We start from the raw sequence: 15,540 nt of genomic DNA, 5'->3' as shown, positions 1-15,540 counted from the left end.
CCGCCACCCCGCCCCTTCACCCAGCACCCCCCCCCCCTTACCCTGCCCCTCAGCCAGCGGCCCCCACCCCCAGCTACCCCCGCGCTGCACCTCCGGACTCCCTCCTCCGCCAGGTGCCGCCCGTATGCAATGAACTGACGCTCCCTCCCCGCGCGAACCATCCCCCCGCACCGGCTCCGGCAGCCACCGCGGGAGCCACTCACCCGCCGTGTTTACGTCGCCGCCATCTTGAAGATTCATTAACATCTTACCCTGCTATTGGGCACCTTTCCCCCAGCCAATCAGCGGCTGCTTTGCTGCTGGCCCGCCCCGCCTCCCTCCGCTCGCCGTGGTCTCCATGCCAACCGGCTTGGGCCTGGTTTGGGCTGGGCTGAACTACAAGCAGCGAGAAGCCGGCCCCATCTTCGGGGAGGGAGAGGAGAGAGATTCCACCCTCGGCGCGGGCGGGGCACGGGGTCTCTCCACCATTGCTAGGAAGGGTTGGGGCTGAAGCACTGGGGGGCGCCTTGGAGGAGAGAGGCTCCCATTTGGGGGGATGACAAACACCCCCTCGCAGCTGGGGTCAGGGTGCGACTGGGAGATGAGAGGCTGCTCATTTGGGAAGTTCGTATTATAGGGAGAGGAGAGGAGTGACACCCCCACTTTTAGGGCTAGGGAGAGGCTCCCTCATTTGGGGATCCCTTGTGCTCTACCTCAACATGACATGGGTAGATTTGGAGAGAAGGGCAATTGACAGGCAAGGGTGGCAAATGTGGGTAGCCTAAGGTGCAGAAAAGCATGGGCTGGACTAAGATTAAAGACTCCCTTTGGATGACGAGGGTCCAGCTTGCACAAAATTGCCCCCCATCCGTGCTAAAAAGCACCCTAATAATTGGGACACTTCTCTGCTCTAGGGAAGTAATAGGGAGGTGTGTTACCAGCAAGCACAGTGGGTACATTATGGGGAGATTTGTGTTGTGAAGTTATCAGCATCACTGCCCGCATCACTCCTGGAGGGGTTTCGGGATGTTTTAATGCCTTGTAAGATGGACTTAGTCAGAGTCATGACTGTCGCTCCAGGCAAAAACATCCCAGGGATCTTGGTTACTGTAGACAAACATTAAATAAGCATCCATCCCAAACTCTAGGTGTCTTTCCATTAATTAAAATTGCACAATATCAAAATATTCAAATATTTCCACTAGGAAACATTTGCCTAATCATCTCAAAGGAATTGTACTTTACTTCTCAAGGCTGAAAAAAAATTCTTTTAAAACATCAAGAAGCAGCCACCATCAACAAATCATGCAGAAAGAGGAAATCTCAAAGAATTTAGGCCCTAATCCTGCAATATGTTCTGCACAGAACAAGTTGCAGGTCAGAGCCTCAGTTTTCCCTAGCTAGCTCTGAAAAAATCTGTAGACGTGATCTTTTCTGAGGAGCAGATCTAGGATTCTGATCCAGGAAACTGAGTCTGCCAGATGTTTGAAAGGTAAATAATAAAAGATACATGACTGCACATGGTATTCACTAAGGCACATACTCGCTTGGAAAGTTCTGTTACACTTTATTTTAACTTTTTCTTACTCTTTAGTTTTCATGGGTGACAGCAGAAGTGGGTGTTCAGGAGGGATTTGAATATGGCTTGGTGAAGAGGTTCAGGCAAGGTATTTCCTGTGAAGAGAGCAGCATGGGAGAAGGCAAAGAGGGAGGAAGTAGGGTGACCAGATGTCCCGATTTTATAGGGACAGTCCCGATTTTTGGGTCTTTTTCTTATATAGGATCCTATTATCCCCCACCCCCTGTTCCGATTTTTCATACTTGCTGTCTGGTCACCCTAGGAGGAAGAGATAAAAGGGATATTGAGTCTGGCATCACTGTTAGAACACTGTGACTAAAAGATGGAAAGGTAATGTGGTTGAAGTGACATGAGAAGATTTGGAAGCAACATTTTCTACAGATTGGACGGTTGCACACTTGATATCAAATTATGAGGTAGGAATCGCTGTAGTGAGGGCAGATCCAAAAAGGTATTTAGGTTCCTAACATCCAGTGAAATTGACATTTCAATGGATGTTAGGAGCCTAAATACCTTTTTTTTTTTAATCTTCACCGAAATATGGACAAACAATTCAGTTATTGGGACAATGTGACCCAAGAACCTCTTGATACCAACTGGCATTGGGTACAGGGGTGCATAAGGGTAACAGGGATTCCTTGGGTGTAATATTTATATTCTAGCTCACCAAAGAGTGTCATGTTAGGTTTCCGTTGAAAGCCTGTGCCACACTGATCATCATAATCTTTTGAAATATATATGCAGATAATATGTAAGGAGATATGTTTATATTGGAAATTATGTTCCTAAGGCCTTGTAGTTAAAAGTAGGTCAACCAGAGGTAGTATGCCTTAAGTCAGGTTCCAGCAGACAGAAGATTGGAGATGCTTATCTCTGTGGTTGATTATTGTGTATCGTGTCTTACAATGAGAGTGTATTTCCATACTGAGTCAAATGCTAATAAGACATTGGGAATGTCAAAAGCAAAATTAACAGGAAGAGATAAATGGGTGGGGGACTCTGTGTTAGAGGTGAAGTACAAAGGACAGGTCTGGTATAGCGGGGTGTGCGGAAAGTTGCCTTCACATGGTTCATTGGGGGAGGCAAGCTGACAGCAGGCTTGGCCTTAGAAAGAGGGGTCTCAGCCATTCTGGTTCAAAAACACTGTGAGAAGGACTTGGAGTAAGCAGTACATTGTTAGACAAGAGGGCATCTTGTTAGTTGAGTTTAAGCTCTAGATTGTGTGATATGATTTTTTTTATATCTAATCCTTAGTTTCCAGTATTTCTGTTTGCTATCATATGAATCTCTGTTAAATAAACTTATACTTGCATTCACTATAAACAAATATATGTGCTGTGTGTTAAGCGGTGCTGTGTTCTAAGGTGTAATTAGTAAGCAGCAGTGCATGGGTCTGGTAATTCTGTGAGTGTCCAGTGGATAAAAGACTGGACACTGCAGGGGTATGCTCTGCGAATTCGGGGATTGGAGTGTGCCTATCACTAATCTGCCCAAGGGAGAGTGGAGCCCATGTAGGCTGAGAGGGGAGTGCTTGTGTTGCCTGTGGCTGAAAGAGTCAGGGCAGGTACAGACAAGGCTTCTTCACAACAGAGGTGTCTCACAACTCTGGGTAACCCTGGGAAGCACCACAGACAGAAAAGAAGGAGCAAATTTTTAAAAAATATTTTGGGGGGGGGGGGGTGGGGGGAGGGAAGAATAGTGCAACGTAAATGCTAATAATAGCCTGATATTGCAAACCCTGACATATGAATGTTCTTACATCATTGACTTAATGGGACTGCTCATTTTTACAAGGACTACTTATGTGAGTCAGGGTTTGCAGGATCAGGGCTTTATCTGAAGGGCATACCAACATGTTCTATATTGAGATATAAAACAAATATTCATGTTTCTTATTTTTCTTTGTGCCCTCCTTTTGCACCTCAGATACAAAGTATTTAACTGTGTAAACAATCACTTTTTCCATGAACTACATGTAAATTCGCACTCAGTTTGTGAATACCCTTTTTCTCTCATCTGGGAAAATCATTTTTAGGAGTTATATTTCATTTACATTTACTAGTTGAATCTAATTGTTTATACAGGTAAACAGTTATTGATAACTGAATTTATTGATATTGACTATTCATTGTCTTTTATTCTTGACAAATGTGATAGGCCACCAGTCTATATTCTTTCCTAATACCCTCTAACGTGAGAAAACTTCTAAGAGCTACAAACGTGACACAGTTATAGCCTGCTAGAGTCATATGGCTGACATTTTAGGGGTAAGTTTTCAGAGGGATAGCCTCTCATTTCTCAGCACAATTTGTATCTGCAGAATTAGTGTCCCCACTTTTGTACCCACAATTCAGTTTCAGGTACAAGTCTGAATAGTTGCACTAATTGCAGCCATAAATCGGCTACTTAGATTTATATCTGCAGTTCATTTTGTGGTTGAAAATTAATTCTATCTACAAATAAGGAAGCCAAAATTCAGGCCAGCTCTAAATATACCTTCATCTCACTGGAACAAATTAAGGCCACCTTTTACACATACTTGCAAGGGAAAAGCCATAGTGAGGCAGATTGCAACTACTGCACCTTATTCCAGCTGTTACCCATCCTTTACCCTCCCCAAACCTGCAAAATTTATGTTCCACAGGTCATTGACTGTTAGAGTTACAAGAGGATTATTGCAGAATGCTTCCCTTCTTGGCTGCTTCATGTGTCCTGCAAGTTATTTCTGCCCTTCTTCTGATATGGGAAGAAAGGGCAGGGAGCACAACCATGCCACACTAAGGGCAGGTCTTCACTACAGGAGGGGGGGGGGGGTCGTCGATTTAAGATACGCAAATTCAGCTATGCGAATAGCGTAGCTGAATTCGACGTATCGGAGCCGACTTACCCCGCTGTGAGGACGGCGACAAAATCGACCTCCGCGGCTCCCAGTCGACGACGCTTACTCCTACCTCCGCTGGTGGAGTAAGCGTGTCGATTCGGGGATCGATTGTCACGTTTCGATGAGACGCGATAATTCGATCCCCGAGAGATCGATTTCTACCCGCCGATTCAGGCGTGTAGTGTAGACGTAGCCTAATACTGCTATTGTATGCCTGTTTATACCTATCTGTACTTTAAAATCAAAGGGGGCTGATATTTTTGTCCAAAACTTGCTTCAGATTCCAGTTCCTCTGGTATTTTCTCTCCTACCAGTTTTCTAGTCCTTGTCAACCAAATGTTCAAGTCATCTGATTTATTTCCTTTTAGTCAACTGATCTAACTTCCTTTGTCACTTAAATTCCTGTCCTGGAGACCTGCCAAACAATGCCTTCTATGAATGCCTGTGAGATGCCCATGGAACATAAAACTACTAGAACACCAGTAATTAAACTGTAGTCTAAACAATTTTTTGATGCTATTGTTTGAAAAATTAATCTAATGAACTGCAAAAGGAAGGTCTAGAGCAATTGCAATGTGCTGCATAATGCATAATTTCAGTCATTTCAGGCCCCTCATTTAAATTTGCAGGTGTCACGGCAACTTCTCTTTATCTTTGTTCCCTTTGTTTTCCTTACCTGCTGGTGGTGATATTTTCAGATGCAATGTTACTCTTAGGACCAATTATGATTGTTTAATAATGTCATAAATAAGGGATTATTCTTTCCATCGAAGAAAATACTACTATGTAATAACATTAATATGAGATTTGTCATATAAGAAACTGTACTGATAAATACAAAAAACATGTACAGGAGACAGGATCATTGGCTTTATTTTATAAAGTCAAACTCATTTCTGACAGCAGCCTGAGGAATCCATCTTTCTTGTTGGACAGTCTTTGTTGGATTATTCAGCTATATATTCTAGTGTAATATCAAATGTTTGTAATTTGGTACCACCGTACATTAGTCCACACTATGATTTTGATGGCTTAAAATGGTCTCACAACTTCTATTTGACTGCTTGAGAAGAGGATATGACTGCTGTTGCTCCACTGCACACTCTGCTTTTGGATGTAAAAGTGTAACTGGTTAACCGGTTAACAGATAACCTATAAGAATGTGCTTTTGATTAACGATTAAACTCTTCTGCCCCCCACGCCTGGGTCCTGGGACCCCGGGCACAGGGCAGCAGTGGAGTCCCGGGGCTGGTGGCCGCGGAGTGCTGTGGCTGGGATGCTGGGCCCAGGGAGGCAGAAGAGCCCTGCACCTGGACTGGCAGAGGGGACCCCGGGTGGTGGGCCAGCGGCAGCGGAGTCCTGGGACTGGCATACGGCAGACAGGACCCTGGGCGCAGGGCTGCAGTGAAGTGCTGGGTGCTGGGCCGGTGGCTGTGGCGTCCCAGGGCTGGCGGCCGGTATGCCAGGACCCCGGGTGCATGGAGGCAGCAGATCTCTGCATAAAATGTGGGGGTGCTGCAGCACCTCCCATACACCACCCTTAATTCCCCGCCTATGTGAACTCCTTAATGATTAACCGTTTAACCAATAGAATTTTAATCAGTTAAAAGGTTACCATTTTAAAACTCTATTTACATCCCTACACCCTACCAGGATGGATTATTCATATAGATGTCCAGTTTGTAGTTCAAAATGCCATTTGTGTTGCTTCAAATATAACATAGGTGGAATGGCATACCAGCTCTGTTGCCCGCACTGCTTCCCGCAGCTCCCATTGGCCGGGAACAGCGAACCGTGGCCACTGGAAGCTGCGGGCGACCATGCCTGCGGACGGTCAACGTAAACACTCTCGCGCGGCCCGCTAGCAGATTATCCTGACGGGCTGCGTGCGTACTGGGTGGTACCTCTCTGAAGGTGTTTACAACCTGAGTGATTCACCTTAATCGCCCCCCACTATTCTTAGTTCCTGGAGGAGCTGTAGCAACCCTTCCTGCAGTAGCTGCACACAGTCTGTGGCCCATGGTGACAACCAAACCCAATATAATATGGTTCCCAAGGATCCTGCATGGGACAGCAATAACTGTCACACTCTTTTCTTAAACATTTGCTCGAAACAGTAGTAACATGATAAGAGGGTTTATTAGCATTGGGGCAATATCATTTTTGTAAATTACTTGAAAAATTCATAGAGAGTCCATTTGCAGAGAAATATTTTTGTGGTCACAAAGATATAGCCAGGTTGTTTTGATTGTTTTACAAAAGGTGCGTAGAGTTGTATGGAAGTAAATGTTCCTGATTGATCACATTTACACTTATTTCCACAAAAGATAGCTAATTGTATGTACAAAAAAGATGTATGTATAATATAAATTACATATTACTAGCTGTTGTTGTTGACAATAGGAAATGGGGAATGGACCTAAGAAACTTTTCACAAATATGAAAACAGTACATTTTCTCCTTTGTAGACAGTATTTTGGAAATAAATTGAAATAATCAAGAACTGAATTTTTGTTTAAACGTATTGTGAAGAGACCCTATTGTATTAGTAGATTACAATCATTGTGAGAATATAGTATTTACCTTGTATTCATTTTTGTTGACCTAATGGGAAATTTTCTAGCATGATTATGTTTTAATACAATAAAATACTGTGAAAAGGAATTGTAGTTTGATATTAAAGATGCAAAGTCAGTTAAATGACTTCTAATTTTTTTCTGCCCTTTTTCTATATACACAGCTTTTTAAAAACTTTTTATTAATTCTTTAAAATAATTACACTCAAATAGGCATTTAAAAGCTGTGAAAAGGGATTACAGGTTTTTTCACATACAGAGCCATATAAGAAACAAAATTCATTTCTTGCTAAACAAAGACCCTAGGAAACTTCATAGGGACAATAAATGGAAATCTCACAAGAACATTATCTAGGGCAGCACATGAGAGTAAATATTGGATAATATATTTTCTAATAGTAATGATGTCTTGTAATGTGAGTCCTCTCTACAGCACTGATAGTAAGGCTTTGATCCTGCAAGCCCTTGCATGGGTCCTGGTCCAAAGCCTGTAGAAGTCAATGGAAAGACTCCCATGGTTTTCAGAGAGTTTTGGATTAGGCCTATAGTATGTGGTAGTGAACACAAGGTTGTTGCCCTCCAGCACAAGTGTGCGCCAAGATTACATATGGTTGCAATTAAATTATGCACTAGACACTGTCTTTTGCACTGAACAAAAGCAAGTCAGTCTAAATCCCCTTGCATGCCTGCTCCCATCTTCTCAAAGACTTAGGGCAAAAAAGGGGTGATATAACAGAGAACAGGCATTCTGTGAAAACATGCGCTTAAATATAATCCTGAGCATACAGCACGAGATGCTTTGCTATGTGCTTTTAGCCCTTAGGGAGCATGGATCAGCGTTCACGTCGCACTCCCCGTCAGCACCCAGCCTGGGCCAGAGAAGCGAATGATCCAACCAGTGGTAGGGTGGCTAACTTTCTAATTGCACAAAACCAAACACTCTAGTCCCGCCCCTTCCCCAAGGCACTGCCCTCGCTCTACACTCCCTCTCCTTGGTGGCTCGCTCTCCCCCACTCTCACTCACTTTCACTGGGGTTGGGGTGTGGAGAGGGTGAGGACTCCGGCTGAGGGTGCAGGCTCTGGGGTGAGACTGGGGATGAGGGGTTTGGGGTGCAGGAGGGGGCTCCCGGCTGTGGGGTGAGGCTGAGGGATTAGGCATGTGGGAGGTGGCTGCGGGTTGAGGCAAGGGGTAGGGATGCAGGAGGAGGTATGGGCTCTGGGTTGGGGGTGCAGGCTCTGAGGTGGGGCTGGGGATGAGGGTTTCAGGGTGTGGGAGGGGGCTCTGGGCTGGGGCAGGGGGTTGGGCACGGGCTTACCTCGGGCAGCTCCCGGTCAGTGGCGCAGCAGAGCTAAGGCAGGCTCCCTGCCTGTCCTGGCTCCATACTGCGCTCCAGAAGTGGCCAGCAGGTCCAGCTCCTAGGCGAGGGGGTCAGGAGGCTCCATGTGCTGCAATCGCACGCAGGCACTCCTCCCCCAGCTCCCACTGGTTCACAGCCAATGGGAGTGTGGAGCCGGTGCTCGGGACGGGGGCAGCACATGGAGCTCCATGGCTCCCTGCCTAGGAGCCAGACCTGCTGACCACTTCCGGGGCACAGCGTGGTGCCAGGACAGGTAGGGACTAGCCTGCCTTAGTACTGCAGCACCGTTGACCAGACTTTTAACGACCTGGTCGGCAGTGCTGACTGGACCGCCAGGGTCCCTTTTTGACCGGGCATTCCAGTTGAAAACCGGACACCTGGCAACTCTAACCAGCAGACCAAATTCGGTGATAAATTCTGGCCATGTGCCACTTGAGGCACATTGCGCATACACTAAGAAGCAGCACTTACTCTCACTACTTGGCAAGAGTAACTTTTGTGGCCTCTTAGTAGGGGTCTGTATAATTCAGGATCAGGTTTGCTTATGCACTCTGTTCTGTTAGTCACTTTGTCACTTGTGCTTATTCTCAGAGCACTCTGCAACTGAGCTGTTCAGGATCAAGCCTTCAACCTTTGCGGAGAAGATTATCCATATCTTCATTTAATATGTACTAGTTCCTCAGAAACTTGTATTTTATTGTTCATTCTTTCCCTATCATCTGTGTTTTTAAGAAGGGATACTTGAGTAAGATTGTTTTATCTAGTCCTGAATAAGCAGGCCTCTCAAAAGTATTAGCACATTATTAACACCCAGAAAGGAAGAATGATTTTGTGGTTAAACATTGGACTGGGACATCTAGATTCAATTGTCGTTAAGGATATAATTTGGTCATAGAAGTCATGGATTCCTTGAGTTCAACAGAACTCTGTGACTTCAGCCCCTCTCGGCCTTCGGCTTCAGCCCCAGGTGGTAGGGCTCGGGCAGCCAGCCCAACCACGACCATACCCTCATTTTGTAAATTTTTACCATGATTGTTTTATGAATTTTGCTGTGACAAAATCGTATCCATAATTATCATCTTAGCCACAGACTTCCTGTGTGACTTGAACAAGTTACTTAATCTCTTTTTACCTTAGTTCCCTATCTGTAAAATTAGTTTAGCAATTCTTTCGCCTGTTTGGAGTGCAAGCTGTTTGGGGCAGGAGCTGTCTCTGACCACGTATTAATACAGCACCTAACACAATGACACTGTGATTGCAACTGGAGCCTTAGGTGCACATGTAACACAAATAATGAGTAACAATAATAATCTAATTAGGTTAGTTAATCTTACAGGGCTGTATGGGCTAGCTTTTCAAATATATTTAGGTGTCTCAAGTTGCAGATAGGCATCTAGGTGGCTTTTCAAAAGGATCTAAGTAGGTTAGTCATGTAACTCCTATGACTTTCAATGGGAATTAGGTGCCTGATTTATTTAGGCACTTTTGTAAATCCCACTAGGCCTCTATTGGCATCTTCGGGCATCTAAATATCTGTGAAAAATTGACCCTATGACACTAAATGTGAGAATGTTCAGCTATTGTAAGACAAATGATATCATTTCAAATACTGTGTTAAAAATCTTAAGTGTCGATCCATCAATTGATATGTTGGTTGTTAGAGCCATGAGTCCATGGACCCTATTTGGGTCTGGGAGGCACTTTGTCCACTCTTGCAGTAGAAGGTAAGGTGACTTCTACTGGTAGCCAACTCTATCACTGTACAAAGTAATCATAACCTTAGATTGTTTTTACAGAGGAAGAGGCAGAGAGTAGTTTTCTTAACCTTTTATAGAAGAGTTTTTCCTTGTATATTAATCAGCATAGTTTAGAGGAGTAAATAGAGGAACTGGCAACCAAGAATTCCTGGATCTGAGACTGATGATGTGGGGGTTGGGCAAGTGACTTAACCTCTCTCTATTTCAGATTGTGAAACAAATAATACTATTTTAGCTACCAGTGGTGTTATGTGAAATTAATTAGTGTTTGTGCCGCACTTTGAAAATATAAGGAGCTGTATAAGTGGAAAGCATTATTACTAGAAGCTTGATCTTGTTAGCATTATTTTTGTTCTACATTCAGTTTTCTGAGCCAAGTTTGATACTTATAAAGTATCTCAAAAATGTGCTGCCATGATCTCACTTGTACAAACAACAGTGGATTTTATATTGTAATGAACCTGTTTAGTCTCTGTGTGTACCAGTGCCCTCTGCTGGTTGGGATCATAGTTGCCCAGCTGAGATCCTGTACTGCTAACTAGATTCTCCTTTAGTAGGTAAGACTATAGTAGTAGATTATTGTCCTTTAGGATCAGGATCAGGAGTTCTATCCCCACTCTCACTATGAAGTTCCCAGTAGCCATGCTATAAGCAACCTGACATCCAGATGTGGCCATGGATATGTTCCAACATGTAGTAATATGTCTGTTTTGTTTGTTGCCCTTCTGTGTGCGGTGTTTGTTTTAAGTATCCATGAGTGTTGGTCCATAGATATTTGCCTTCAGAGAAAGAATACTTAACTGTAAGTCCTTCAATGCAATACAATGTATAGGTGTTCAGTCAATCCAACCTCCTCTCCTTTAGGAGCCTGTTTGCTCTAACTGCTTGGTTTAGGGCCTACCTCAAAAAGGAATGAGCAGTTATGTGACAGGGTGTGGTATAAATAACCTTGGAGGCACACAAGATGCAGAGCTAATGAAGTGCCTGAAAGAAAAAGTCTCAACTATCAAGCTATGAATCCACTCTCCTTGTGCCACAAACCAGAGGTCATGTAACTTAGGAATGTGTAGCCAAAGATAATACTACCTTCAGAGAACTCTACTTACAGGTAAGTAACTCTCCTTTAAAGGAGGTATCTTTGTGTGGCAGACTGTTTATGGGAGCAATTTGAATTGAACTTTAAATGAAAAAGGCATATCTCTGTAAGTGGTAATAATTTTAGTCATCTTGCTGTGGCTAGGGGTTGTGGAATTCATTAGCACAGATTAACATATAAAGTGGGTGAGATATCTAATAGCAAACGTAGAGGTTTAGGGACCTTAATTCATCACTGAATGAACAGCGTGTACAGTATTAGGGACTATGAAATTTTTAATTTACACAAAGTGTCCAAGAATATAGGGAATAAATTTAAACCCAAAACAGATAATGGAGCTGTGCCCTGCCTAGCTGGCAAGTTGAATTGTTTTTACACTGAGTGAAGAAAGCTAATTATCCCAAGCACAAGGAGACTGCTAAAAATAATAAGATTATAAAGAATAATTTGCTGATATAATTACAACAAAATTGGGTACACACAATCGTCAGATACATGTATTGCTTGACCTGGGCGAGAAAGTGAAATAAATCCTTCCTCTATAGCCTTCGTAAATTTGTTTTTTATCATCTCCAAGTGGTGTTTGCACAGGCAGCACAATTTGCATGTGTAATGTGGCTGTACAAATTGACAACAAGTAAATTATTCAAGGAAATAGGCTGGTCGTGGGTCTGAACTATCTCGCAAAGCCTATTCATTTTGAAGAATCACTGAGACGTGAAGCTCATACATCAACCATTTTCTGACAATCCTCAGACTTATTGTCTCCTAAAATGTCATTATGGCTATTATTTATGAAGCTAATTCATTTATTAATATATATTTAACTCTGACTTGTCATGCACCTTAGCAGGCATTCTGTGCACTGCATATTTTTGAATAGATGAAAGAGTTTTGCATGCTTTAATGATTACTGTAAGCTGCTATAGATTTATAGAATGCAGCTTTATTATCTACTTGCATTAATACCTTTTTATAACTTTTTTTCCTTAAGGCCATCAAATATAAATGGCAAATGACATATCCAAAAGATTGTATAAAAAGAGATTTTCTTGGAGTTTGTTGAATTTTAGAACAAAATGGGTTAGCTAACTGTTAAGGCCTAATTGTTATATACTCTTAAAATGAATTACATTGGATTTTTGTATATTTTGCTTAAAAATTATAGAATACAAAGTATCCATGTAGACATGTATTAAACTCTTCCCCTGTGGACAGGTGGCTGTCATTTGATTATATCCACAGAGAGAGTGCAGTTTAATAGGGGGGCAGAGTCAGATGGAAGATAAACCTATCCTGTTACAAACTACAGGAGAATGTGTGTAATTTCCCCAAGAACATAAGAATTACCACTCTGGGTCAGACTAGTGGCCCATATAGTCCAGTATCCTGTCTTCCAACAGTGGCCAATTCCAGATGCTTTAAAAGGAATGAACAGAACAGGGCAATCATCAAGTGACCCATCCCCTTTTGTCCGGTCCCAGCATCTGGCAGTTCCTCAGGGCCGTGGCCTCTAAAGTGTCAAGCACTATGATGGTCTTATAGCAATAATAAATTGATATTCACATTGACCCCATGAAAGGAGTAAATATGATCCTTGCTCTTCTTTATCTTGGTTTATACAGACACAAAATGGCTCAGGTTTAAACACCAGAAAAGTGTGCAGTTGCCAAATGCAATGGCTATGTATTATTACAGTGTGTATAGGGAATGAAACACTCAAAATATGGAGTGTGCACCAGTTTCTGTGTGGGGTTTAGCTAAATCCATTCTTGAGAGTACATTTTAAAATTGTTCAGAGGGATATTACTTTTTAATTATAAGAGAAAAGCACATATGTACTGAATGATTATTCATTGTTGTTTGAAAAATGGTACTAAGAATGGATAATTGCCATATGTTATAAGAAACGGTATTACTCAAAGGGAAACACTAAGGTGGGAACAGGCTTTATTCTTTGTATTGATTACACATCCAGAGAAAACTAGATGAAGATTGCAACAGAGGGTCCTGTGGCACCTTTAAGACTAACAGAAGTATTGGAATCATAAGCTTTCGTGGGTAAGAACCTCACTTCTTCAGATGCAAGTAATGGAAATCTCCAGAGGCAGGTATAAATCAGTATGGAGATAACGAGGTTAGTTCAATAAGGGAGGGTGAGGTGCTCTGCTAGCAGTTGAGGTGTGAACACCAAGGGAGGAGAAACTGCTTCTGTAATGCTGATCAGGTGGTTCCTCAGTTTCTTTGATAGTGTATGGCATAATCTCTCACTGTGGTCTGTGCAGTATGTAGATAGCAATGGATTTTTCACCTTCAGTCCATTTGGTATGATGTCCATCCGTTTGCATTTGGGTTCTTTCCTTTAATTACTGAGTTGTTCATCTTTGCGCACACTTTTGAATATGCATGTGGCCAGGAAATTTTTGCAAGTTCTTCTGTTCTATTTTAAAAGGACAGATTTATATCAGTTCCAGAATGCTCCCTTTTACAGGCTAATCTCCTTTTAGCCTGGGTCCAGCAATCACTCACAACCCCTGTAGTTACTGTCCTTTGTTCCAGTTTCCTTCAAGTATCCTGGGGGGGTGGAGAGGCTCCTTCTTTAGCCAGCTGAAGACCCTCTGTTGCTTTTTACAGATTCAGACTAACACGGCTACCCCCCTGATAGATGAAGATTGCAGCTCTTCTGATGCTTAAAGATGGCCAAAATTTTGAAACTTCAGTGCCTAAAGTTAGAGGGAGTTTTCATAGGCGCATTGAACAGATAGCTTCCTAACTCTTTTTGAAAGTTAATAGCAGTTGGGTACCTCACTCCCATGTATATCTTTAAAAAAATACCCCTTTAATCCATTAAAATAGTTTGAGTAACAGATCAATAGGTGCTCACTTAGCGCTTCGGAAAATCTGGAAACCTATTTAGCTGTCCAATATGGATTTAGGTACCTAACTTTAGACACTCCAGTTTTAAAATGTTGGCCTTATTTCTTATGACACTGCAGGAGGATGTAAGATATGAAATACTTAATCAGTATGAATTGAATACAGACATAAAAGAATCATTCTGTTCCTAACTTGAGAGACTATTTAAAGCAGCAATTCTGTTACAGAAGGGGAAAAAAGCTTTATTTCTGTATAAGGAATACATTTGGATTATTTAACTTTTTTTAGAATAAGCACATTCCTGAAGAGATAGTGAATATCAAGAATCCATGTACGTAATTAAAACCTTGGTCTACATCGTGTAAATTAAAAGGAAGAAATGTAACTCCTTGATCTTGGAAAGAAGCTATGAACTTTTGCAGTAATAATTACAGAGTAAAAAGAAAAAAATACACATTTTTTACAGTTCTGTATAAATGCATTCTAACATGTTAGCTTATGGATGAGACTATTCAGGTAATCATAGTAACTGTGTAAATACTACAGTCTGCTCTATATACTGATCTGAAAGTACATAAATACATCCTGATTGTCACCACCAATATTCTGTATATAGTAATGGGGGAATAATTTCTTTTTATATTTTAGGCAAATCAAATTACACCTTCTTTATATTATATCCACCCATTCTCATTCTGCAACTTGAGTTCTGGAACAACTAGAGAGGGTAAACCTGTATTGTAGAGCTGGACACAACTGGGAAAATATTTCTACAGAAATTTTCTATGTGACTGTGCTATACAGTCTCAGAATGTTGAAAAAGGGAAGTGCCCCATCAGAGGCTGCCTCTACAGCTTTTGCTGCGGCTCTTGATGACACTAATCCATATTCCACTTCTAAGTTGGCTGCTTCTCAGGGAAATGCTGCTGCTTCAACATCTTTTACGGCTGATCCTGCTTTACATTTTTGGAACAATCCAGGAACTCTCATTTGCTCTTCTATAACCAGGAGGAGTAAACACAATTTCTAGTTTCATAAAACAAAAATGCTGAAGCATGTCACTACATACTACAACCTCCAGCTGTACAATCTTGTGTTGTGTTTACATAAGGGGCGCAAGCCTGAGTCCTGTTATGGCATCTTTGTGGTGCTCCAGTTGTTCAAAGGGGCCATATGGAGGGCTTTAAACAGCTAACTGGAGATTTCCTTCATATAGGGAAATCACTGATAGCCAGCCCTGCATCAATTCCTTTTTAGCCCCCAGCCCAGGGATCATGCCAAGGAGTGTAGGAGACATGGCTAGAGCACCATCCCCAGCTGGTGGATGACCCCCTTTAGGCTAATGCATTGAGGGCATCTTTTGGAGTAACTTCAGTGCTACTCAAACTATGCTGCAGCTGAACCAGCCCCATACTGCCCTCAGGATTGGGGACCTGC

The 15,540-nt window shown here is 42.4% G+C and overlaps 1 protein-coding gene across 3 annotated transcripts in view; it reads right to left on the bottom strand.

Annotated features, from left to right (window-relative positions):
- FAM204A (family with sequence similarity 204 member A) overlaps positions 1-277 on the bottom strand; it is a 25,823-nt gene extending 25,546 nt beyond the window's left edge. For 2 of the 3 annotated variants that reach the window (XM_034776430.1, XM_034776433.1), the window contains exon 1: positions 204-268. The gene's annotated coding sequence lies outside the window, so the exon portion shown is untranslated. Of the gene's footprint in view, positions 1-203 lie in introns of all 3 variants that reach the window. The other variant, XM_034776431.1, reaches the window with a different exon arrangement.
- Positions 278-15,540: the final 15,263 nt, after the last annotated feature.

The sequence above is a fragment of the Trachemys scripta genome, chromosome 7 (assembly GCF_013100865.1).
Source record: "Trachemys scripta elegans isolate TJP31775 chromosome 7, CAS_Tse_1.0, whole genome shotgun sequence".
Classification (NCBI taxonomy): domain Eukaryota; kingdom Metazoa; phylum Chordata; order Testudines; family Emydidae; genus Trachemys; species Trachemys scripta.
The sequence above is the reverse complement of the archived record's forward strand: the minus strand, read 5'-3'. Positions and strand labels throughout refer to the sequence as shown.